Consider the following 27,046-nt stretch of genomic DNA (forward strand, 5'->3'; position numbering starts at 1 on the left):
ATGAACTAGTTTGTTCCAGACAGTGTCTATAAGATGCAAGAATAGTTGCTGTTATGTTCCATATTCACTCAAATGAAGATTGAAACAAAATAAATTCTAAAAAGGTGCTAAAATTGAAACATACATCCAATGCAAGTTGAGATTAAAAACTATGCATGGAGAAATTTACCATCATTTGACTGTACAATAAAAACAATAACTAAGTCTTAAATCTTACAAGATAGGGCCAGAATAGAGGTGTAAGAAAATTACCAAAAAACCGAATATTGGACTGAAATCGGACTAAAATCACAAACAATTTGGTTTTCGATTTCGGTTCTACAAAATGGGAACTTTTGGCTTCGGTTTCAGTTTCAGTCTCATTAATAGAACTGAACCAAAAAACCAACAAACTGATTTTAATACAAATCATATATTAAAATTAACTTAATTAATATGCATTAAGATATGATTGGTCCATAATCCAAGTTGTAGTAGGCTGCATCACATTGGATTTGCTCCCTTAATATAACTGAAGTTTTTCTAGGGTTTTTTCTCAAATTCTCAATCTCAACGGAAACCACCAACCCCCCCACCCCCCCTCACCTTCTAGTCCCCAATCTGTCTCTGCCTTTGCGCTGCTGCCGCAGAGGCTCTCTGCCTCCCTCCCCACTCGGCCACTCTCCAGTCCCCGACCCTCTGCGGCTCTGCCTCTGCCTCTGCCTCTGCCTACGCCTCCGCCTCTGCACTGCCGCCATTGCAGCTCTGTTTCCCTCCCCACTAGGCCACTCTCCAGTCCCCGACCCTCTGCAGCTCTGCCTCTGCGCTGCCGCCACTGCGGCTCTGCCTCCCTCCCCACTCAGCCACCCTCCAGTCCCCACTCGCCGCAACGGCACGACTCCAATGTTTGGTTAAAAATCGGTTAAAATCCGAAAAAATGGGAACCGAACCACCCAATGTTCAGTTCTCTAGCGCATAATAAGTTCAGTTTGGTTTCAGTTTCAGTTCGCCAAGATTAAAAACCGCAAAATTTAGTTCAGTATTATGTTTGACCCATAACAAAACTGTTATGGAACGATTACACCCCTAGGCCAGAACATGAATCCTATTCTGCTGTTACGCACCATCTAGGGCAATATCCTTGAAACTTGGAATGCTGCAAAGTACTAGTTGACTATTCAGTTTAGGGTTTAGGGTTTAGGGTTTTAGGGTTTAGGGTTTAGCTTTTAGGATTTAGGATTTATAATTTAGGGTTTAGTAATTTAGAGTATTTCTCGATTGCATTTTCTTTCACAAGCAGATGGGATTTGTCACAGCAGTTTTTTAGATGGAGTAATAATGGTCATATGTTTTTGAATTCATGATGAAGAACCCCTACCCTCGGAAAAATCATGGATTCCATGATGGCACTAAAACCAATGGCCTGTGCCTATATTGTCTAAAAGTTACAAATAAACCACACCTGAAAGGACACTTATTTTACAAATGAGCCCCAAATACACATAAGCCATCTACACAAATTAAACTGGAGCACACACAATAACTGCTCTTATTGAACTAAAAACATTTGGGGTTAGTACCAACAATTTTTTGATCCAAATCTTTTGAATTAATCTCAAAAAAGGGTCTACCATGATTAGCTTCTTGTTCTAAATCAAATCTCTTATAGCTTCAAAATTGACATGTTGGAGGATTAAAAATAGACAGCAACGAACTTTTGCAGCACCAAACTAAGTGAAGAGCTTAATTGGGAATTAGTTTCAATAAATTTTGAAGGCTTTGGATGTCTTCTAGCACATGCCTACCCTTGCTCGTAGTGTCTTCAAGTTGAGTAACTTTTACACGAATAATATTGCCATATTCTTTTATGCTTGGTTTGCTGGTAGCAGGCTCCAAATTATTCTTCTTGCTATTATAGTGAAATGCATCTATGTTCTCATGTCTTTTGAGTCACACACAAATGATCCAACCAAGTAGAAGCAGCAGATGGCCAATGGGTATGATATGTCACCAAACATGATCAAAATAATCATCCATTTGGATAGGAACTGAAACACCTTCCACTAACATGTAAAGCAGTGTTATCAGCCTAATGTTTCATATAAGGCTGTGGGTGGGGTTCTAAAGCTGCATACAAGTGACATCATTTTTTGAAAACACATTCACAGGACACCTCTCATCAATTGTGACTTTTTTTGCATACATTTTCTCCACACTTGAGGTAGGAAATGTACCCAAGGTATGGGAAAAGGCATTCCTTTTTCCAATAATTTGTCACCATGTTGCTGGTTTGTTTGTTAGTTTTTTTTATTTTATTTTTTATTTTAAATTTTAAATATATATTGCAGCTATATATCACCAAACCTTTAACACAATTTGCCCCAGAATTTTCAATTTCTCTAAATCTATCTCTAATTCACCTTTAACCTTGAGTAATGAGTATCATGCAGAAACTAAACATTCCAATTAGAAAACTCACCATATGAAACAATGGAATCTGATTCTTGATGCTGGCACTGGCAGTTGACTCTTCAAAATGCTGATGGTACAAGGCAGTCCAATTTCTAGCAATTCAGATCAAAATGTTGTACATGAATACAAAATATTTTGACTGGAATCAAGTTATTGTGCTGCAAATCAAAATTTCAAATGTAGGATTTCAGTCACATGTACGCCACATGTTGGGGAGAAACAGGCTAGAAAACTTGGGATTTTCAAGGGCAGATGGCTGGGGAACCTTTAGCTGGTGCCCTGGGCTACACATGTTGTTGGATGGCAATGAAATTTGGGGAAGGGGCTGATTGGCAATGTCTGTGGTAGCTGTTGCTAACCCTACTTGGAAAGTAGATTACGAAAGTGTAGGGCAGTGACAGTATGCTTCTGGTTATTATATGGTGCGGTGAACAGTTCTGCAATTAGCAGTGTTAAGTGTATAATCGAGGAGGGAAGGTGTGGGAGAGAGAGGAGGGAGGAAAGAAAATCAAAGATGGAGAAGAAAACTTGGATCAAGAATTTGACAGGAAATTGATTGCTGCTGAATATCCTATTCATCGATATCTTTTTCTGCAGGTGTTCCAGAAGTAATTTATTTATCCTATTATTAATATTTTTTCATTCATGACTTATAGCTAGAAGATAAGGGAGGGACGACTTAGATGGTATGGACACTTGCAACGTAGGCCACATAGCACACCTATGAGGAAGAGTGACTTAGTTACTGTGGGGGGGGGGGGGCAGTAGAAGGGGTAGGGGTGGACCTAAAATAACTTGGGAGGAGATAGTGAGTAAGGATTTAATATCCTTGAATCTATCAAAAGAAATGGTACATGATTGCATAAATTGGCGGGAAAAGACTCATATAGCCAACCCCACCTAGTGGGACTAAGGTTTGATTTTGTTGTTGTTGTTATTGACTTATATAGCTAGAATTACCTTGACAAATTGCGAATACTAATTTGTTAAGAAATAAACAGAATTGAAGCTATCTCATCATTATTCTTTGGAATTGAAATAGCTGCTTGGTCTGGGTCACAATTTGTATCTATGGAATTCCTGAAGTGATATGTTCCGTACAGACCATATGTTCTTCTTGCTCATTAATAATGATTACGTTTTTTCCCCAAGCACCTTGTTGATTGCAACACCAAGAAATAGATGCAAAAAATCTTTCTGAGAATGTACCTTAGCACTTATGGTAGGACACATTTTTTGCAACACCAAGAAATTGATGCAAAAATTCTTTCTGAGAATATACCTTAGCACTTATGGTAGAACACATTTTTTGCAAATGCAAATATGAAAACCTAAAAATCAATGAAGTATTGAAGAACTTATACTGTTAAGTGTGTTGGGCTGGAGTTTGAATTGATTTAAGAACCGGTGATGAAAGGGATTTGTACGCACTTTTAAAATGTGTATGGACAATTTTTGTTTCCTGAAAGGCAATATTTCTTGCTGCATCAGGGGTTTTTACATTTCTGGTATGACACGATCTTCATATTCATATTCATATTTATTGATGACTAATGCACCCTCATGTGGAAATTGACTATATCTGAGCCATGTTTCATGTCTATCTGTCAACCTGCCAGATTCTCCATCCATCTTTTGTATTATGGTATGACATGTTATAGAGCTTTTTAATTATATTTTCATGTGATTTATGCTCGGGCATTTGTATATATGCTGTACTTTTCAATCTTCGGTGAGGATCTGCTGTAGTGAAACTAACAATTGCATTGCACCTGCCAGTGGTATTGCTGCCTTGTGTGACTTGTGGCTCTTTGAATTTTTAAATTTTTTTTTGTTAATAATTTAACCCAAGCTTACCTACACATGTGCATGCTGAAACTGTTGATTTTAGTCCTTGGACGCCTACCTAGGAAAAACGACACTCCTAAGAGGCCCAAGTGTTTGTATCCATCGTGTGTTGGACTCCAACATGACGACATGTGCCCAACATGCCCTGATATGACCCTCTTATGTGTTGGGCAAAATAATTTCAGGTTTTTTGTTTTAAATTTTCGGACACAATTGGGCACACATGGACACAACGTGAGTATGCAATATTTCCTCACCGAGTATGCAATGTTTGTATTTTCTTCTTGTTGATTTATTAAGATATATTGTTTGGAAGTGTGGATTTCGGGGCTTGAATTTGGATTTGTGTAAATTTGGTAGAAACTCTATACAATTTTGTACTATGTTTTGTCTATCTCCACACAAATATAAATCCAAGCTCTGAATGCCATGCTCCCAAACATAGGGTAAGAAAATTTTAACTGCTAATCATATCTTTTAGGTGGAGGGAACCTTTCCTGATGGGACAAAGTTAATCATCATTCATGAACCAATTTCCTCCGAAGATGTAAATCTGGAGCAGGCATTTGATGGCTCTTTTCTTCCAGGTAAGGGATGAATTTAGATTGATATTAGGTTGAGAACTTTATAGACTGGTCTGCTCTGTCTTATGTACATTTTATCTTCCTCTTGATGTTGCGGAGTTAATATTATTTTTCATCCACAAATCTGCTGAAGTCATCTGTTAAGGCTTGATACACATTGTTGGACCTCAGCCTAACAGCTTAAGATTTTTGGTGAAGTGGTAATCTAATAAAATCTTTCACATAGGCCTTTCTATCCTTGTGCATACCAATGATGAAGTAAAGAAGAACTTATGAATGATGTATCGAATGAACAACTAGGAGAGACATAGGCTTTTTTCTAGCAAAATCTTTCACATAGGCTTTCCTATCCTTATATATACCAATGATGAAGTACAGAAGAAGCTATGAATGATGTATCGACTGATTTATCTTTCACATGTGCTTTTTTCTTATATCTGTTTACGTTTTCTCAGTTGTTGTTATTGTTTTTTGTTTTATTTTTTCCTTTTTATATTTTTTTGTTTGCGTGAGAATTCAAATTATTCTGGAGAAAGTTTACTGGTATCTGTTATACAAATGTTTGTAATTTAGGCCTAAATTTTCCTTTGGAGCCTCGGCGTCACTCTATCAAATAATTTGCATTTCACTTAATCCAGCGATTGAAGACTACTTGGCCCATCTTTTTAGCTCCCCAAAATATTCATTTTTTGCTTAATTTGAGTTCGCATAAATTGGTGGAAAAAGATTCATATAGCCGACCCCACCTAGTGGGAATTAAGGGTTGGTTTTATTGTTGTTGTAGCTTAATTTGAGTCGCACAGCTTGCACTTCAGAGTTTATATAATTTTTTTTTTTCCATACGTTGAGGAGAGCGTCTTTCTGTACACACAAGAAGAGTGACAAAGACCTCTAGGAGCACATTGCACTTGGTTCCCGATTGTTATACCTGTTGCCTCAAGCCAGCCAAGCACATTGGAGCTGTATGCATGCACATGCATATATGGACCAGCCATTAGTTTATTGTGCAGTGTGAAGTTCTACCTGAACTAATTTTGAAGAAACATACTTCTAAGTTTGGATGCCTTGTACTTCTTTTTGTATCTTCTTTAGATAAATTTCTTCGTTGGGAAACAAAAACTTCTATGCTGTAATCTCATAGAGTTGAAGGCTTAAATATGTTCATGCCAACTACGTTGGTTGGCTGTAACGATGAGATTTTAAGCTGCAGCTAGTGCAGTGAATCAATTTTTTCCTTGCATAACATCATTTAAATTTATAATCAGTAAAGTAGTTAAAATAGCAAATGCATGCATGCATTTTCTCGCCAATAGCAGCAAAAGCAACCAAAATGACATCCAATACTTGTAGTATATGTTATATTTAAATTGATTATAATTTTATAAAATAATTTAAAGCATTATTGTGTTGTATTCTTGGATCAAAACTTGTGAATTTATATGTATTTAACCAGTTTACTAATGCAAAAAATTTATTCAATGACGTGGTGTCCATCTACATGTTGTACACCTGAATGTCACATGGAGTAAATGCCCACATATCTTTACTCTTCTACATAGTTTATATGTTATGTACTAGTGAATCTACCTAATTCAAAGTTCAAACCTTACAGGCCCAAATTACAACATTTTTGCCAAGTAATCAGGGTCAACTTGACCAAAACTACCAGGTCCTGCCAAGTTCAGCGAGCTTGACTCCTAGTTAAGAAAATTGAGTTGAGATAGGTGATTGGGACCAACCAAGATACAAGGTCCAGTTGAACCTGGTCTGATAAGCCATGTCAGACCATGCTTTAAAACAATTATCAAGACCCTATTTAGGGCCAAAAATCATGTGAAGAAGAAATTCCTTAATGCATCAAGAAATGAGAAATGATGACTTGGATTACCTTGCCCTTTTCTATTGAGGTTTCAAATTATGAACCAAGTTAAAAAAGAAGCCCCTGGTTTCATGTTTCAAACTAGAGTATTAGACTGGAGGTAGCATTTCTCCCTTGAAAATACCATATCCATTGATCTCGCAATTACCAACAGTTATTAGGAGGAATAAAGTAGAGAGAATTTTTTAGATAAGGCAATATGAGCTAGATGAAAGAAACAGTATTTAAAACCTTAAGATCATGTCCAACATACGCATGGAGAAATCAAACTGTAAACTTGGGGAAGCGCAGATGGGGAGGAGGAGAGAAAGGGAGATCCCGGTCATACCTGTGGCAAGTATGAATGGTTCTTTCTTTGAATGAAGCAATTGTATGCTCCACAAATCCAGATTCATTCAGAGTATCAGTGTGAATATTAACCTATCAAAATTAACAGAAGAAAGAATAATCAACTATTGTACTACTAGAAAAAATTTTGGGAGAAAAAGAAACAGCCACCTGAATGTCATTTTTTTCTGCAACGGCCAAACAATTGTCTATAGCCGCAGGAGTACTTCCCCAGTCCTCATGCAGCTTCAGTCCCATCGCTCCAGCCTGGATTATTTCATGGAACCCATCTTGCTTTGCAGTGCTACCCTAAAAAGAGGGAATGCCATACAGAAGAAGAAAGAGAAGGACAGCATCAGAATTCATATCATCTGCAGTGGACCCAAATTGAAGTGAGTGGAGACAGCTGCCACAAATTGAAGTTAGAAAAGCAATAGGCGTAGTGAATTTAACAATTGCCCCCCAAAATTATGGTGATTTGACTATGCCCCCAGCCACCCGCTCTAATTTCGGGGGCCATTGGCATCACTGTAAAAAAATTATGAAAATTAAAACCAGAATAAAATCCAAAAACCAACAATCAGTTTAGTTTAATATTTCCAAAATTAAAACAAATTAAACACCCTCATTTAACTCATTATCAGTTGTATCTTTGAATCAAATAATATTTTAAAAAAATACGATGAAAATAATAAAATAAAAAAGAATATGAATTAGAAAATATTATAACAAAAATAGAAACTAATTATTATTTTATATAATTATTATATTTTTTAAAATCACTTTTGAGTGCTCCAAGAATAGTACTACACTCCTGCTGCACATGACAATTGAAGAGGTGTACTAATGATTTTTTTAGTGAATTTTTTTCTTTTCAAATTTTTCAAAGTTTTTTGAATATTTTTAGTTTAACTATATTTCAAATTCATATGGTCATTTGTTGAGGTGAACCCCTATTTGGTTTTTGATCGGAGGAAGGCATATGGCATGTGGCTGAACATACCAGCAGGCACAGCTACAAGATTTGAGGTTGAACTTTGTTACCTTGAATGTCTTTTCATTTGTATTTTTATCACCCTAAATATGATGTTGTCAGGATTAGTTATTTATTTATTTATTTATTTGTTTTTTTTGGGGGGCGGGAAGTGAGGGGGCGCTGAAAGCAGTTAAGAATGATGTATATGTTTTATCATGTTTTCCTGTAGGACATAAATAGTCTACCTAGCAGGTGTATTTTCCTTTTTTTATGGAAGCAAAATTTAATGGGTGTTATAGCATCATATCCTCTAAAGAATTCCATTCTTTCTTTACCCTCCTTTCTTTGTTATTTTTTCCCTTTTTCCTTCTTCTTGGTTCCTTCCGTTTTGTTTTCTTTTTGGGGGGGGGGGGGGGGGGGCGGCGTGTGGTTGGCTGTGGTGGTGTGTTTTTACATATTTGTGCTGTATATTAAAATGGTTTGCTGCATTGGTGCTCAAATTTCATTAACAAGCAAGGTGATGAAGCTAACCAAAAGGCATTACCCGTTGCTTTGCAATTTGGATTGTAGAAACATTGTCTTTGAAAGGATGTAGTTTCTAAAACAGGATTGACATTGCTCATCGATGGAGAACAAACTAGATAGAGTGAAGTTAATAATGTTGAAAATGCCACCCTGAAAAAAAAAAAACATTGAAAATACCAACTTTAACACACCATAAATGTTAAATATTGAAATGGCTTGTGATTGGATACTATTATGTAGAAGGCTAATGGAAGATGTTAGGAAAACATGATATGGCACATAGGATTTTATAAATAAAGCCTCTGATGGGAGAGAATACAATTATAATTAGTGCATAAAGACCTTCAGTTCAAGTGGATGAATGGTTAAGCTATTGCTCAGAGGAAATACGGCCCGGGATAAAGCCCAATGTAAAGAAGGAATACCACAGCCAACCTAAGAAGCAGGGCAGGCAAGTTTTGGTGTGTATATTGATGTTAAATTGATCTGATTTGACATATTTAATGTTGTGGATAAGTGTATTGAGGTAGATATAGTTATATATGATATAACTTTAAAATAAAACAATTTTTAGACTAAATGGTTGCAGTATTGTGTAGCCACTCCAACTAGCTTAACAATGTCAAGGTTGATATACATTCTTCCGGAATCATTTCTTCAAATGCGAGTCTCCTATTTAGGGCTTCCTGTAGTCTCCTTATCATGTTCTGTGGGAAAAGTTAATTCCTCGAGGGAACATGACTGGCTTATGTTATGCATGTTTTGCACTGGAATCTTCTCTCATATGCATTATGAAAATCATCCACCAACTGTATTGCTTATCCAGCCAGGCGAAACAAAAAGTACAATTTGTTAGGATTGGGGGCAAGCAAGAGATAAAGGGAGGAAATGGTATTGTTTATGGTCCTGTTGATGATGCCAATATCGAAACAGTGATTGAAGCTGTCCGCACAAGAAGATTTGGGAATTCTGGAGAAACAGATGCTAGGTTTAGTATTTGTGGCCTTGCATCTTTGTGCTTCCTGTTTTCTACTATGTATCACATCATGAAAAATATTCCCATGCTTACTATGGAACTGCTTTTTGCAGAGAAGGTATCAGTGGAGAAGATCCTGATTTCACGAAAACAATTTCTCGCGAGGAATTTGCCAACAAGTACGGACCTACCACTGGTGACAAAATTCGGCTTGGTGACACTTACCTGTTTGCAGATTTGAGAGAGATTTTGCTGTATATGGTGATGAATGTGTATTTGGAGGCGGAAAAGTTCTAAGCGATGGAATGAGGCAAGCTTTTGGCTACGCATCACATGACTGTCTTGATACGGTTATTACAAATGCTGTGATGATTATACTGGGATTTTTATAGCAGATATTGGTATTAAAAATGGTCTTATTTTTTCCCTTGGAAAAGAAGGCAATCCAGATGTCATGGATGGTGTTTCTTCTAACATGATCATTGGGGTAAGTTCCATCTCACAATGCGGTAGCTGTGGCAGTATATATGTTGCATCTTCTTGACGTCACTTATTAATAATCTTCTTAATTAGGCTAACACTGAGGTTATTGCTGGAGAGGGAATGATAGTAACTGCTGGGGCCATAGATTGTCATGTGCACTTTTTATGCCCTCAACAGGCATATGATGCAATATCAAGTGGTAAGATTTTCATTCAGCAGTCAGTACTTAAGCTAGTTTTGAGCCAAAAAAGAAAAAGGTACCTTAAGTTTGTTCTTTCCTAAGCAAAATGTTCCTTCGCTGTGAACTGTTTGGGAAAATCTAATTTAATACAATAAAAAGGGCAGCCCGGTGCACAAACTAACTTAGATATTAGCTACAACATTTTCGACCTTTTATATCTGAAACTGTTTTTGTGATACGTAATATTTAACTGATTTGTAAATTTCATTTTTATTAATTGAATATGCTTAATATGATTATTATATTACAGCTACTGTACCTTATACCCCAGTACTGATCCTTGATGTATTTTGGTTCTAAATCATACATTATTATGTCTACTAGTATTTTTGTTCTAAATCATGCATTATTATGTCTACTAATAGTTCATAAAGCTTTATAAAAGGATTCCACGTTTTGCTCCTAGTTTCCATCATTTTCCAAAATTGAAATCAAAATTGACATCAATATCGAAATTTCCATAATTTTGTAGCATTGAAATTTTAGATGAAATTGAAATTTAAGACACCTTGCATAGGACCAGGGGAAAGGGTAAAAGTGATTGAAGAATTGCCTCTAGTGACTTTCTATCGTTGTTAAAGAAATGGTCATGCAGGCAGCATCAAGGATTTGCTGCCAAGGGAGAAATTAGAAGAAATTGATAAGAGGGAAGGGAAAGGGAAGAAGAAGTAGAAGAGAGGGGAAAGAAGGAGATACACTTGGTGGGGGAGGGGAGATCACACGATAATTTCTTAATTCAAATTCAACAACAACGACCTCCTACATGGCTTTCACAAACCATTCATACAAAAGCCTATGATACGAAAAATTACATATATACCCCTAGCGACACATGAAATTATTAACACACTCCAAAAGTACACAAGTGATAATCCTACTACAAGAAAACTAAACACACATAATATACCATGAATTATCTAAGCATATTTGGGTTTAGGACCCTATAATCTGTTGACCCTATCCTTTGACACAGGCCTCAAAATTGTGTCAAAATGATCATCCAAATACTCACTTCTAGCCCAACATCATATGTCTTTTTTTTTTCTTTGAGGTGTTTTGACTTCCACTAAAATTGTTTCTTGCTCTCAGTCCTTAGTTACTTGGTCTGTAAATCGATTTTAGTTTGACTTCTACCTAAAATGATCACATACTTTTTTTCTCAAGTGTTCATGCATTCTTGTCGCCCTCAAATTATTGTTTTGTTTGTACTCTGTCTTTTATTGCTCTTCCTAAATATACTTCTGAAGCCTTATCCGTTCAAGGTAAAACACTACAATTGTTGAGAAGATGTATGGATAATGACACTTGGAAATTGGTAATTCTTCCTCCTAATAAGCCTATGGTTGGTTGTTACTAAGTTTTTATTGTGAAAGTCAATCTTAATGGTTCCATTGCTCTTTAGAAGGCCCATGTTGATGCTAAGGGATGTACCCAAAGGTGTACAATTTGGATTTGAATATCCTCCTTAGTTGCGAAACATGCCTCAATTTGTTTGTTCATCTTCTTAGCCTCCATATGTGATTGGCCTTTGCATCATTTGAAGGCCTTCCGACAGGGTGATCTTTGGGAGGAGGTCTACATAAAGCAATCACTTGCGTTTGTTGCTCAAGGTGTGCTAGGATTAGTTTGTTGGCCCAAGAAGCATACTATGCACTCCCTCTCATCATTGGAGTAGTCTTTATGTTTACGTCAAACACCTGCATACAAATGGGAAAATGTACTTTTCCTCCCATTCCTTCTGTACTATCCCTTTGCATTTATTTCTTCTCAAACTACTTTCTGAAAAATTGTATTCCAAATTTCTTAGTTCTTGAAAGTCTTATTTCTGGAGTAGTATATTAGGATTGTTTTTGAGTGTGCAATTTGCAAACAATCACCAGCATTGGAGGGGCTCTATTGTATGCTAGAGACAATTCGTTGCAGTACCTGTTTGCACACTGTGGTGGGCAAATTTCATCGTAAGGCTAGTGAGCATGTTTCTGCATACCTTGGAGCAATTAATTTACTCAATTTTTAACAAAAAGTTCTATAGGATGGCTATAAGACCAACTATGCTATGTCAACCGTGTTCTGTGCGACTTGGGGCATTTCATCTATGCTTTTTTAACAAAAGTTTTATAGGATGGTTACAAGACCAACTGTGTGATGTAGATTATAATATTGGCCAATTAAGGATCTAAAATGTCAAAAAAAAAAAAAAAGAAGATAGTAGAAGATGTTGAAATAAGAAAGGTAAGGTGGACGAATAGAAGACAAATTATGGAATGAATACATTCATGGTAAGTTGCACATAGCATTTGTACATGACATGATGTAAGAAGGATGGTTAAGATGGTTTAGGCACATGCAAACAAAATAATGCAGCAGTGAGGAGTGAGCTACCTAATTTTAGTGGCAGTGGCTGGGTAGGGTGTATTGAAAGGTAGACAAAGTATGACTTGACCTGAAATAGTCAAATAGTACTTAGCAGCCCTCCAAGTTTCAAGGATATTGCCCTAGATTTAAGGGTAATAAGACTTATGCTTGCTGCAAGGCAGCTCGTATGGCTGTTGAGATGAGAAATTTATTTGAACTTTAAAGATATGGGAGAAAATTTTGGTCCGTCAGTGCCAAAGTTATGAAGGAGAGATTCAAAAGGAGAGTTAAGTATTGTGGACGACGTTCATGCTAAGAAGAAGGTCAATTTCGTAATGAACTGAGTAAAGGAAAGGAGGCAAAGAAAAGGGTGAACCTTTCAGATTCGGAAAGTGATTATATTAGTGAGTTTGACTTTCTTAGGGGGGTTGTTTTGGTGGTTGAGATTCAAGAACAATATGGCTACATTTCTGATTCTTGTGATGAACTTGGGGATTTACCTTATGTTCATCCACCCCCATTGGAACTTGGAAGAGTTGGAGAGAGTTTTTATTTTTGATAATAATGACTTGATTAATAATTTACAGCATAAGGATGAAATTCTGCCTAGACCCGTGGAGGAGATTCCTGAGGAGTTAGCAATTCAAGATCTTTTGGGTAAAATGAATTTAAAGATGAATGATATTGGTGTAAAAGAATTGCATTTGGATGATAGAAAAAGTCAAAAGATGAAGCGTCAAAGAGAATAGAAAAGTTGAAGAGCGTAGTAAATTGTGATGGAAAGGCTTTGGAATTTTTTTTTTTTTGCTTCTTTCTTTTTTCTTTTAGCTTTTGGTGTACTTTTTGCTTTTAATTGGTGGACTACATGTCCCTGTACATTGTACCTTCTTTTCTCTCTATCTAATATATCTTCTTTTTTGTCAAGGAAAAAATATGCGATTTCCTATTGTGTCTTGTTATTCCTAGTTTCCTAAAAAGGGAAGGGAGACTGGAGCAGGTGATTTTCCGTGGAAAATGAAGGTCCATTAATTTTCAACTTCTTCCACTGGGAGGCAGTATGATGCAGAATTCTTACTATAGATAATCTAATAAAAAGAAGCCAGTTTATATTTCGTAGATCCTTGATGTATAAAGAGCAAGGAGAATCTGCTAATCATCTTCTCCTACACCGGGATTGGAAAAAGGCTACACGCAGGAGAAAAAGTTGGGAAAGGGCTGCTGGCTTGGAGGGATTTTAAGTGCAGGAAACGAGATCCCTGAGATTCCATTCATCAAGCAGTGTTTCGATCAGTTTGGAGATGGAGAAGCTAAAGCATTCGAATGAGTGGAAACCACTTCATAAAAACTGAAAAGAGGATCTCTGTCCTACACAGAGGTTCTGACTGTGATACTGTTTATTCCTTTGATGGTTGTGGGGTATAATGGTCTATAAGTACCTTCTTTTGTACAGGGATGACTCCCCCTTGGAGTTTGTTCAATTATAAAATTACTTTCATTTGTCGAAAATTTTTAAAATTTCTGGCGATAAATCGGGACAAATGCTGCAAGGAGCAATGAATTTTCAAGTTTTCCCCACAAAATTCAGTATAAAAAGCAATTGCTGAGCAGATTGGATCCCCCTTTCAGCTAGAAACCACGTAATGCTGCGTTTTTTGAACTTTATTTTGATGTATCTGCAAGAGGCATTGGAGCTTGAGCTTCTTCTACTTTTATTAAAAAGGATTATTTGCGGAGCTTCAGACCCCCTAGGTAGAACAATAGTTCCTGCTGTGGAATGCTGAGCTTGGCATGCATGTCTAATCAAGTCTAAAGGAAAAAAAAAATGAACTATCAAGTTTTGTGCAAAAGAAGGTTCAAAGCATATTATGGATTTCTTGATGATTAAATGCAAGCCTTAGTGCCCTATCTGGAGGTCGTTGACCATTTATGGGGATTTTATGAAGTTAGTGCCTTAGTTTGATTCAGTTAAAGTTAATTGTGTATAGGGAAGGAAATGAAATATCTGGTTGGGTTGTGAAGCACTCTCTGCTAATTAAGACGCACACAAGAAGTCTAGAGAGAAAAAAGCATAAGAATATAAGAACTCAACAACTTTTATGGTTTGACGCAAAGACAATTTATATGGTATGGCAGCGTGCCTACGTCCGTGGAGACTCTGCATAATTTTCACTATATTTAGAATGGAAATTGTCTTAGGGTTTCAATCCTAGGCTAGAAGTGCGTGTGTGGATAGCCCCATGAGAAATCCACAAAGTACCCTCATACAACAATTTAATGATACCGCGCCCTATCTACATGCCATCGTCCACACTGGGTATCTTTTCTAAGTATGAGCCGCAACTCAAGAATCTCTATTTTTCGCATGAACGCCGTCCACAATACTTAACTCTCCTTTTGAATCTCTCCTAAATAACATCGGCACTGACTGGCCAAAATTTTCTCCCTTATCTTCAAAGTTCAAATACCTTTGCATCTCAGCAGTCATACGAGCTGCCTTCCAGCAACCATAAAGCTTATTACGCTTAAATCTATCAGAATTAAAACATGAAACATCAGATCCCCCTCCTCCCCAAACTAGCTTATTCTCTTTTTTCCGTTTTCTGTACCGCCTTGTAGTCCCTCTTGAAAAATAGAAACATTTTTAACATCACAATCTTGTTTAGAAACTAAGCATTTTTCATAAAATAATGAAAATAAATAAAAAAATTCTACCTTTATAAATGTCTTTGCTCAAATTAATAAAGGCATTTACAAATCAAGTAAATGTGTATGTAAAAAACTAATTAGACATATCTTGAATTTAAAGAATTAAATTTTGAGTACAATCAAAATTTTATTCACTCCATCCCATGACCTCGCCTTTTTTCTTGGGCGACCCCTACCGTGTCATCCAATTTATCAAGGTAATGCCGGGATCTACAAGGGTTCGGCCATCTAGGGGCGTTCGGAGTCGTCTGAAATTGATTGCATTCAGGAGGCAGCATTCTGTGATGCATTGATTGCGCAATCAAAGCAGCTTCTCGGATGAATTTCAAAACCTGGAGGAGCTGCTTCAGATCAGCAAAACTGGTCAGATAAAAAATGAAAATCAAAATATCATGCGGTAAGCTCTCAAGAAGAGATAGCCGAGACGTGGACATCATCATTGCTCTCCTACTCCAAAAAACCCTAACCTTTTTTCTGCCCTTCTTCCCAAGTATATTTGCGTACATACGCGTTTATTACATTAGAAATCTTGGATGCCGAGTATATACGTGTTTATAATGTTCGGAATCTTGGATCCTAAGTATACTTGCGTATATATAAGTTTATAACGTTGGAAATCAAGGATCCCAAGTATACGCAATTATACTTGCGTATATACGTGTCTATAACGTTAGAAATCTTGGGTCCCAAGTATACGCAAGTATACTTGCGTATATACGTGTTTATAACGTTATAAATCTCGAATCCCAAGTATACTTGCGTATATTCGTGTTTCTAACGTTAGAATTCTTGGATCCCAAGTATGCGCAAGTATACGTGCGTATATAGGTGTTTATAACGTTAGAAATATTGGATTCCATGTATACTTGCGTATGTACGTGTTTATGACGTTAGAAATCTTGGATCCCAAGTATACTTGAGTGTATACGTGTTTATAACGTTAGACATCTTGGATCCCAAGTATATACGCAAGTATACTTGCATATATACGGGTTTATAAGGTTAGAAATCTTGGATCCCAAGTATGCTTGCGTATATATGTGTTTAAAATGTTAGAAATCCTTTATCCCAAGTATACGCAAGCATACTTGCGTATATACGTGTTTATAATGTTAGAAATCTTTGATCCCAAGTATAGAAATTCCCAATTAAGGAAAGCGCGAGCAGCGACTTAGTCCGGTTACCTCGTCGTTTTAAAAATATATTAAACAAGGTGTTTAAATGAAGGTGAAGCAAGGCAGAAGAAGGATTCGTGTCTTTTGGAGTTAGGAGAGCGAGGATGAGGCACGTGCCTCGCGTATCTGTTCTTGAGAGCTTGGCGGAGGACCTTTTGATTAGCATTTTTTATCTGACCAGTTTTGTTGATCGGAAGTAGCTTTTACAGGTTTCGAAATCCATCGGAGAAGCTGCTTTGATTGCGCAATCAATGCATTACATAACCCCACCTCCTAAATGCAATCAATTTCAGACCACTCCGAATGCCGGACTGTTGTAGATCCTCAGTTGAGCTCGATAGATTGGATGACACGTGAGGTGTCGCCCAAGAAGAAAGGCGAGGTCATGGGGTGCAGTGAATAAAATTTTGATTGTATTCAAAATTTAATTCTGTAAATTCAAGATATGTCTAATTAGTTTTTTATAAAGACATTTACTTACTTTGTGCATGCCCTTATTAATTTAAGCAAAGACATTAATAAAGTTACAATTTATTTATTTATTTTCTTTTTTTTTTTATGTAAGAAGAAAGCTTAATTTTGAAATAAGATTATGGGGTTAAAAAATGTTTGAGTTTTGAAAAGGAAGTGCGAGGCGGTATAAAAAAGGAAAAAAAAAGAATTAGGTAGTTCGGGGAAGAGGGCGATATGATGTTTCATGGTCTAATTCTGATACATTTAAGGGTAATAAGGGTTACGATTGCTGGAAGGCAGCACGAGAAAGGTATTTGAACTTTGAAGATATGGGAGAAAATTTTGGTCAGTCAGTGCCAAAGTTATGAAGGAGAGATTCCAAAGGAGAGTTAAGTATTGTGGACGACGTTCATGCTAAGAAGAAGGTCAATTTAGTAATGAACCCAGTAAAGGAAAGGAGGCAAAGAAAAGGGTGAACCTTTCAGATTCGGAAAGTGATTATATTAGTGAGTTTGACTTTCGCAGGGGGGTTGTTTTGGTGGTTGAAATTCAAGAACAATAAGGCTAGAATTCTGATTCTTGTGATGAACTTGGGGATTTACCTTATGAACCCACCCCCATTTGAACTTGGAAGAGTTGGGGAGAGCTTTTATTTTTGATAATAATGACTTGATTAATAATTTACAGAGTAAGGATGAAATTCTGCCTGGACCCATGGAGGAGATTCCTGAGGAGTTAGCAATTCAAGATCTTTTGGGTAAAATGAATTTAAAGATGAATGATATTGGTGTAAAAGAATTGCGTTTGGATGATAGAAAAAGTCAAAAGATGAAGGGTCAAAGAGAATTGAAATGTTGAAGAGCGTAGTAAATTGTGATGGAAAGGCTTTGGAATTTTTTTTTTTTGCTTCTTTATTCTTTTAGCTTTCGGTGTACTTTTTGTTTTTAATTGGTGGACTACTTGTCCCTGTACATTGTACCTTCTTTTCTCTCTATCTAATATATCTTCTTTTTTGTCAAGGAAAAAATGTGCGATTTCCTATTGTGTCTTGTTATTCCTAGTTTCCTAAAAAGGGAACGGAGACTGGTGCCGGTTATTTTCCATGGAAAATGAAGGTCCATTAATTTTCAACTTCTTCCACTATGAGGCAGTATGATGCAGAATTCTTACTATAGATAATCTAATAAAAAGAAGCTAGTTTATATTTAATAGATCTTTGATGTATAAAGAGCAAGGAGAATCTGCTAATCATCTTCTCCTACACTGGGATTGGAAAAAGGCTACGCGCAGGAGAAAAAGTTGGGAAAGGGCTGCTGGCTTGGAGGGATTTTAAGTGCAGGAAACGAGATCCCTGAGATTCCGTTCATCAAGCAGTGTTCCAATCAGTTGGGAGATGGAGAAGCTAAAGCATTCGAATGAGTGGAAACCACTTCATAAAAACTGAAAAGAGAATATCTGCCCTACAGAGAGGTTATGACTGTGACACTGTTTATTCCTTTGATGGTTGTGGGGTATAATAGTCTCTAAGTACGTTCTTTTGTACAGGGATGACTCCCCCTTGGAGTTTGTTCAATTATAAAATTACTTTCATTTGTCGAAAATTTTTAAAATTTCTGGCGATGAATCGGGACAAATGCTGCAAGGAGCAATGAATTTTCAAGTTTTCCCCACAAAATTCAGTATAAAAAGCAATTGCTGAGCAGATTGGATCCCCCTTTCAGCTAGAAACCACGTAATGCTGCGTTTTTTGAACTTTATTTTGATGTATCTGCAAGAGGCGTTGGAGCTTGAGCTTCTTCTACTTTTATTAAAAAGGATTATTTGCGGAGCTTCAGACCCCCTAGGTAGAACAATAGTTCCTGTTGTGGAATGCTGAGCTTGGCATGCATGTCTAATAAAGTGTAAAGAAAAAAAAAATGAACTATCAAGTTTTGTGCAAAAGAAGGTTCAAAGCATATTATGGATTTCTTGATGATTAAATGCAAGCCTTAGTGCCCTATCTGGAGGTCGTTGACTATTTATGGAGACTTTATGAAGTTAATGCCTTAGTTTGATTCAGTTAAAGTTAATTGTGTATAGGGAAGGAAATGAAATATCTGGTTGGGTTGTGAAGCACTCTCTGCTAATTAAGACGCACACAAGAAGTCTAGAGAGAAAAAAGCATAAGAATATAAGAACTCAACAACTTTTATGGTTTGACGCAAACACAATTTATATGGTATGGCAGTGTGCCCTACGTCCGTGGAGACTTTGCATAATTTTCAATATATTTTGAATTGAAATTGTCTTAGGCTACAAGTGGGTGTGTGGATAGCCCCATGAGAAAACCACGAAGTACCCTCATACAACAATTTAATGATACCGCACCCTATCTACCTGCCATCGTCCACCCTGAGTATCTTTTCTAAGTTTGAGCCGCGACTCAACAATCTCTATTTTTAGCATGAACGTCGTCCACAATACTTAACTCTCCTTTTGAATCTCTCCTAAATAACATCGGCACTGACTGGCCAAAATTTTCTCACTTATCTTCAAAGTTCAAATACCTTTCGCATCTCAGCAGTCATACGAGCTGCCTTCCAGCAACCATAAACCTTATTACCCTTAAATCTATCAGAATTAAAACATGAAACATCAGATCCCCCTCCTCCCCGAACTAGCTTATTCTCTTTTTTCCGTTTTCTGTACCGCCTTGTAGTCCCTCTTGAAAAATTTAAACATTTTTAACATCACAATCTTGTTTAGAAACTAAGCATTTTTCATAAAATAAAGAAAATAAATAAAAAAATTCTACCTTTATAAATGTCTTTGCTCAAATTAATAAAGACATTTACAAATCAAGTAAATGTCTATGTGAAAAACTAATTGGACATATTTTGAATTTAAAGAATTAAATTTTGAGTACAATCAAAATTTTATTCACTCCATCCTATGACCTCGCATTTCTTCTTGGGCGACCCCTGCCGTGTCATTCAATTTATTGAGGTAAAGCCGGGATCTACAAGGGTTCGGCCATCTAGGTGCGTTCGGAGTCGTCTGAAATTGATTGCATTCAGGTGGCGGTGTTCTGTAATGCATTGATTGTGCAATCAAAGCAGCTTCTCGAATGAATTTCGAAACCTTGAGGAGCTGCTTCAGATCAGCAAAACTGGTCAGATAAAAAATGATAATCAAAATATCCTGCGGCAAGCTCTCAAGAAGAGATAGCCGAGACGTGGACATCATCATTGCTCTCCTACTCCAAAAAACCCTAACCTTTTTTCTGCCCTTCTTCCCAAATATATTTGCGTATATACGCGTTTATTACATTAGAAATCTTGGATGCCGAGTATATACGTGTTTATAATCTTGGGAATCTTGGATCCTTAGTATACTTGCACATATATAAGTTTATAACGTTTGAAATCATGGATCCCAAGTATACGCAAGTATACTTGCGTATATACGTGTTTATAACGTTAGAAATCTTGGGTCCCAAGTATACGCAAGTATACTTGCGTATATATGTGTTTATAACGTTATAAATCCCGAATCCTAAGTATACTTGCGTATATACGTGTTTATAACGTTAGAATTCCTGGATCCCAAGTATACGCAAGTATACGTGCGTATATAGGTGTTTATAACGTTAGAAATATTGGATTCCATGTATACTTGCGTATGTACGTGTTTATGACGTTAGAAATCTTGGATCCCAAGTATACTTGAGTGTATACGTGTTTATAACGTTAGACATCTTGGATCCCAAGTATATACGCAAGTATACTTGCATATATACGTGTTTATAATTAGAAATCTTGGATCCCAAGTATACTTGCGTATATACGTGTTTAAAACGTTAGAAATCCTTTATCCCAAGTATACGCAAGAATTCTTGCGTATATACGTGTTTATAATGTTAGAAATCTTGGATCCCAAGTATAGAAATTCCAGATTAAGGAAAGCGCGAGCACCGACTTAGTCCGGCTACCTCGTCGTTTTAAAAATATATTAAACAAGGTGTTTAAAGGAAGGTGAAGCAAGGCAAAAGAAGGATTCGTGTCTTTTGGAGTTAGGAGAGCGAGGATGAGGCCCGCGCCTCGCCTATCTGTTCTTGAGAGCTTGGTGGAGGACCTTTTGATTAGTATTTCTTATTTGGCCAGTTTTGTTGATCTGAAGCTGTGTTTCCAAGGTTCGAAATCTATCGGAGAAGCTGCTTTGATTGCGCAATCAATGCATTACATAACCCCACCTCGTGAATGCAATCAATTTCAGACCACTCCGAATGCCCGTCGAATGCCGAATTGTTGTAGGTCCTCAGTTGAGCTCGATAGATTGGATGCCACGTCAGGTGTCGCCCAAGAAGAAAGGCGAGGTCATGGGGTGCAGTGAATAAAATTTTGATTTCATTCAAAATTTAATTCTTTAAATTCAGGATATGTCTAATTAGTTTTTTATAAAGACATTTTCTTACTTTGTACATGCCCTTATTAATTTAAGCAAAGACATTAATAAAGTTATAATTTATTTATTTATTTTCCTTTTTATTTTTTTATATATGAAAAATGCTTAATTTTGAAATAAGATTGTGGGGTTAAAAAATGTTTGAGTTTTTAAAAGGAAGTATGAGGCGGGGTAAAAAAGTAAAAAAAAAGAATTTGGTAGTTCGGGGAAGTGGGCGATATGATGTTTCATTGTTTAGTTCTGATAGATTTAAGGGTAATAAGGGTTATGATTGCTGGAAGGCAGCACGAGAAAGGTATTTGAACTTTGAAGATATGGGAGAAAATTTTGGTCAGTCAGTGCCAAAGTTATGAAGGAGAGATTCCAAGGGAGAGATAAGTATTGTGGACGACATTCTTGCTAAGAAGAAGGTCAATTTAGTAATGAACCCAGTAAAGGAAAGGAGGCAAAGAAAAGGGTGAACCTTTCAGATTCGGAAAGTGATTATATTAGTGAGTTTGACTTTCACAGGGGGGTTGTTTTTGTGGTTGAAATTCAAGAACAATAAGGCTAGAATTCTGATTCTATTGATGAACTTGGGGATTTACCTCATGTTCATCCACCCCCATTTGAACTTGGACGAGTTGGAGAGAGCTTTTATTTTTGATAATAATGACTTGATTAATAATTTACAGCGTAAGGATGAAATTCTGCCTAGACACGTGGAGGAGATTCCTGAGGAGTTAGCAATTCAAGATCTTTTGGGTAAAATGAATTTAAAGATGAATGATATTGGTGTAAAAGAATTGCATTTGGATGATAGAAAAAGTCAAAAGATGAAGGGTCAAAGAGAATATAAAAGTTGAAGAGCGTAGTAAATTGTGATGGAAGGCTTTGGAATTTTTTTTTTTTTGCTTCTTTCTTTTTTCTTTTAGCTTTTGGTGTACTTTTTGTTTTTAATTGGTGGACTACTTGTCCCTGTACATTGTACCTTCTTTTCTCTCTATCTAATATATCTTCTTTTTTGTCAAGGAAAAAATGTGCCATTTCCTATTGTGTCTTGTTATTCCTAGTTTCCTAAAAAGGGAACGGAGACTGGAGGAGGTGATTTTCCATGGAAAATGAAGGTCCATTAATTTTCTACTTCTTCCACTGGGTGGCAGTATGATGCAGAATTTTTACTATAGATAATCTAATAAAAAGAAGCCAGCTTATATTTCATAGATCCTTGATGTATAAAGAGCAAGGAGAATCTGCTAATCATCTTCTCCTACACTGGGAATGGAAAAAGGCTACACGCAGGAGAAAAAGTTGGGAAAGGGCTGCTAGCTTGGAGGGATTTTAAGTGCAGGAAACGAGATCCCTGAGATTCCATTCATCAAGCAGTGTTTCAATCAGTTTGGCGATGGAGAAGCTAAAGCATTCGAATGAGTGGAAACCACTTCATAAAAACTGAAAAGAGGATCTCTGTCCTACACAGAGGTTCTGACTGTGATACTGTTTATTCCTTTGATGGTTGTGGGGTATAATGGTCTATAAGTACCTTCTTTTGTACAGGGATGACTCCCCCTTGGAGTTTGTTCAATTATAAAATTACTTTCATTTGTTTAAAATTTTTAAAATTTCTGGCGATGAATCGGGACAAATGCTGCAAGGAGCAATGAATTTTCAAGTTTTCCCCACAAAATTCAGTAACAAAAGCAATTGCTGAGCAGATTGGATCCCCCTTTCAGCTAAAAACCACGTAATGCTGAGTTTTTTGAACTTTATTTTGATGTATCTGCAAGAGGCATTGGAGCTTGATCTTCTTCTACTTTTATTAAAAAGGATTATTTGCGGAGCTTCAGACCCCCTAGGTAGAACAATAGTTCCTGCTGTGGAATGCTGAGCTTGGCATGCATGTCTAATCAAGTCTAAAGAAAAAAAAAATGAACTATCAAGTTTTGTGCAAAAGAAGTTTCAAAGCATGTTATGGATTTCTTGATGATTAAATGCAAGCCTTAGTGCCCTATCTTGAGGTCGTTGACCATTTATGGAGATTTTATGAAGTTAGTGCCTTAGTTTGATTCAGTTAAAGTTAATTGTGTATAGGGAAGGAAATGAAATATCTGGTTGGGTTGTGAAGCACTCTCTGCTAATTAAGACGCACACAAGAAGTCTAGAGAGAAAAAAGCATAAGAATATAAGAACTCAACAACTTTTATGGTTTGACGCAAACACAATTTATATGGTATGGCAGGGTGCCTACGTCCGTGGAGACTGCATAATTTGCACTATATTTAGAATGGAAATTGTCTTAGGTTTTCAATCCTAGGCTAGAAGTGGGTGTGTGGATAGCCCCATGAGAAAACCACAAAGTACCCTCATACAACAATTTAATGATATCGCGCCCTATCTACATGCCATCGTCCACCCTGGGTATCGTTTCTAAGTTTGAGCCGTGACTCAACAATCTCTATTTTTAGCATGAACTTCGTCTACAATACTTAACTCTCCTTTTGAATCTCTCCTAAATAACTTCGGTACTGACTGGCCAAAATTTTCTCCCTTATCTTCAAAGTTCAAATACCTTTCGCATCTCAGCAGTCATATGAGCTACCTTCCAGCAACCAGAAACCTTATTACCCTTAAACTATCAGAATTAAAACATGAAACATCAGATCCCCCTCCTCCCCGAACTAGCTTATTCTTTTTTTTCGGTTTTCTGTACCGCCTTGTAGTCCCTCTTGAAAAATAGAAACATTTTTAACATCAAAATCTTGTTTAGAAACTAAGCATTTTTCATAAAATAAAGAAAATAAATAAAAAAATTCTACCTTTATAAATGTCTTTGCTCAAATTAATAAAGACATTTACAAATCAAGTAAATGTGTATGTAAAAAACTAATTAGACATATCTTGAATTTAAGGAATTAAATTTTGAGTACAATCAAAATTTTATTCACTCCATCGCATGACCTCGCCTTTCTTCTTGGGTGACCCCTGCCGTGTCATGCAATTTATTGAGCTCAAGTCAGGATCTAGAACGGTTCGGCGTTCTAGGGGCATTCGGAGTCGTCTGAAATTGATTGCATTCAGGAGGGGGCGTTCTGTAATGCATTGATTGCGGAATCAAAGCAGCTTCTGTGATGAATTTCGAAACCTGGAGGAGCTGCTTCAGATTAGCAAAACTGGTCAAATAAAAAATGATAATCAAAATATCCTTTGACAAGCTCTCAAGAAGGGATAGCCGAGACGTGGACATCATCATTGCTCTTCTACTCCAAAAAACCCTAACCTTTTTTCTGCCCTTCTTCCCAAGTATATTTTCATATATACGCGTTTATTACATTAGAAATCTTGGATGCCGAGTATATACGTGGTTTTAATGTTGTGAATCTTTGATCCTAAGTATACTTGTGTATATATAAGTTTATAACGTTTGAAATCATGGATCCCAAGTATACGCAAGTATACTTGCGTATATACGTGTTTATAACGTTAGAAATCTTGGGTCCCAAGTATACACAAGTATACTTGCGTATATATGTGTTTATAACGTTATAAATCTCGAATCCCAAGTATACTTGCGTATATACGTGTTTATAACATTAGAATTCCTTGATCCCAAGTATACGCAAGTATACTTGCGTATATACGTGTTTATAATGTTAGAAATATTGGATTTCATGTATACTTGCATATGTACGTGTTTATGACGTTAGAAGTCTTGGATCCCAAGTATACTTGAGTGTATGCATGTTTATAACGTTAGACATCTTGGATCCCAAGTATATATGCAAGTATACTTGCATATATACGTGTTTATAGGGTTTGAAATCTTGGATCCCAAGTATACTTGCGTATATATGTGTTTAAAACTTTAGAAATCCTTTATCGCAAGTATACACAAGTATTGCGTATATACGTGTTTATAGCTTTAGAAATCTTGGATCCCAAGTATAGAAATTCCAGATTAAGGAAAGCGCGAGCACCGACTTAGTCCGGCTACCTTGTCGTTTTAAAAATATATTAAACAAGGTGTTTAAAGGAAGGTGAAGCAAGGCAGAAGAAGGATTCGTTTCTTTTGGAGTTAGGAGAGCGAGGATAAGGCCCGCGCCTCGCGTATCTGTTCTTGAGAGCATGGCGGAGGACCTTTTGATTAGCATTTTTTATTTGACCAGTTTTTTTGATCTGAAGTAGCTTTTCCAGGTTTCGAAATCTATCGGAGAAGTTGTTTTGATTGCGCAATCAATGCATTACATAACCCCACCTACTGAATGCAATCAATTTTAGACTACTCCGAATGCTCGTGGAATGCCGAACTGTTGCAAATTCTCACTTGAGCTCGATAAATTGGATGACACGTCAGGGGTCGCCCAAGAAGAAAGGCGAGGTCATGGGGTGCAATGAATAAAATTTTGATTGTATTCAAAATTTAATTCTTTAAATTCAAGATATATGTCTGACTAGTTTTTTAGAAAGACATTTACTTAATTTGTACATGCCCTTATTAATTTAAGCAAAGGCATTAATAAAGTTACAATTTTTTTATTGATTTTCTTTTTTTTTTTATGTATGAAAAATGCTTAATTTTGATATAAGATTGTGGTGTTAAAAAATGTTTTAGTTTTGAAAAGGAAGTACAAGGCGGTATAAAAAAGGAAAAAAAAAGAATTAGGTAGTTCAGGGAAGAGTGCGATATGATGTTTCGTGTTTTAATTCTGATGGATTTAATGGTAGTAAGGGTTACGCTTGCTGGAAGGCAGCACGAGAAAGGTATTTGAACTTTGAAGATATGGGAGAAAATTTTGGTCTGTCAGTTCCAAAGTTATGAAGGAGAGATTCAAAAGGAGAGCTAAGTATTGTGGATGACGTTCATGCTAAGAAGAAGGTCAATTTAGTAATGAACCCAGTAAAGGAAAGGAGTCAAAGAAAAGGGTGAACCTTTCAGATTCGGAAAGTGATTATATTAGTGAGTTTGACTTTCGCAGGGGGGTTGTTTTGGTGGTTGAGATTCAAGAACAATATGGCTACATTTCTGATTCTTGTGAGGAACTTGGGGATTTAACTTATGTTCATCCACCCCCATTGGAACTTGGAAGAGTTGGAGTGAGCTTTTATTTTTGATAAGAATGACTTGATTAATAATTTACAGCGTAAGGATGAAACTCTGGCTGGACCCATGGAGGAGATTCCTGAGGAGTTAGCAATTCAAGATCTTTTGGGTAAAATGAATTTAAAGATGAATGATATTGGTGTAAAAGAATTGCATTTGGATGATAGAAAATGTCAAAAGATGAAGGGTCGAAGAGAATTAGAAAAGTTGAAGAGCGTTGTAAATTATGACGGAAAGGCTCTGGAATTTTTTTTTTTTTGTTTCTTTCTTTTTTCTTTTTGCTTTTGGTGTATTTTTTGTTTTTAATTGGTGGACTACTTGTCCCTGCACATTGTACCTTCTTTTCTCTCTATCTAATATATCTTCTTTTTTGTCAAGGAAAAAATGTGCGATTTCCTGCTGTGTCTTGTTGTTCCTAGTTTCCTAAAAAGGGAAGGGAGACTGGAGCAGGTGATTTTCCATGAAAAATGAAGGTCCATTAATTTTGAACTTTTTCCACTAGGTGGCAGTATGATGCAGATTTCTTACTATAGATAGTCTAATAAAA

At 36.5% G+C, this 27,046-nt stretch overlaps 1 long non-coding RNA gene across 1 annotated transcript in view; it reads left to right on the top strand.

Annotated features, from left to right (window-relative positions):
* The first annotated feature begins 584 nt into the window (after positions 1-584).
* Positions 585-27,046, top strand: part of LOC131168567 (uncharacterized) — a 28,939-nt gene continuing 2,477 nt past the window's right edge. The window contains exons 1-5 of the long non-coding RNA XR_009140348.1: positions 585-4,886; positions 9,417-9,578; positions 9,680-10,053; positions 10,140-10,248; positions 26,878-26,949. This is a non-coding gene — a long non-coding RNA (uncharacterized LOC131168567). The remainder of the gene's footprint in view (positions 4,887-9,416; positions 9,579-9,679; positions 10,054-10,139; positions 10,249-26,877; positions 26,950-27,046) is intronic.

Source organism: Malania oleifera, chromosome 1 (assembly GCF_029873635.1).
Source record: "Malania oleifera isolate guangnan ecotype guangnan chromosome 1, ASM2987363v1, whole genome shotgun sequence".
In the NCBI taxonomy this organism is placed as follows: Eukaryota; Viridiplantae; Streptophyta; class Magnoliopsida; order Santalales; family Ximeniaceae; genus Malania; species Malania oleifera.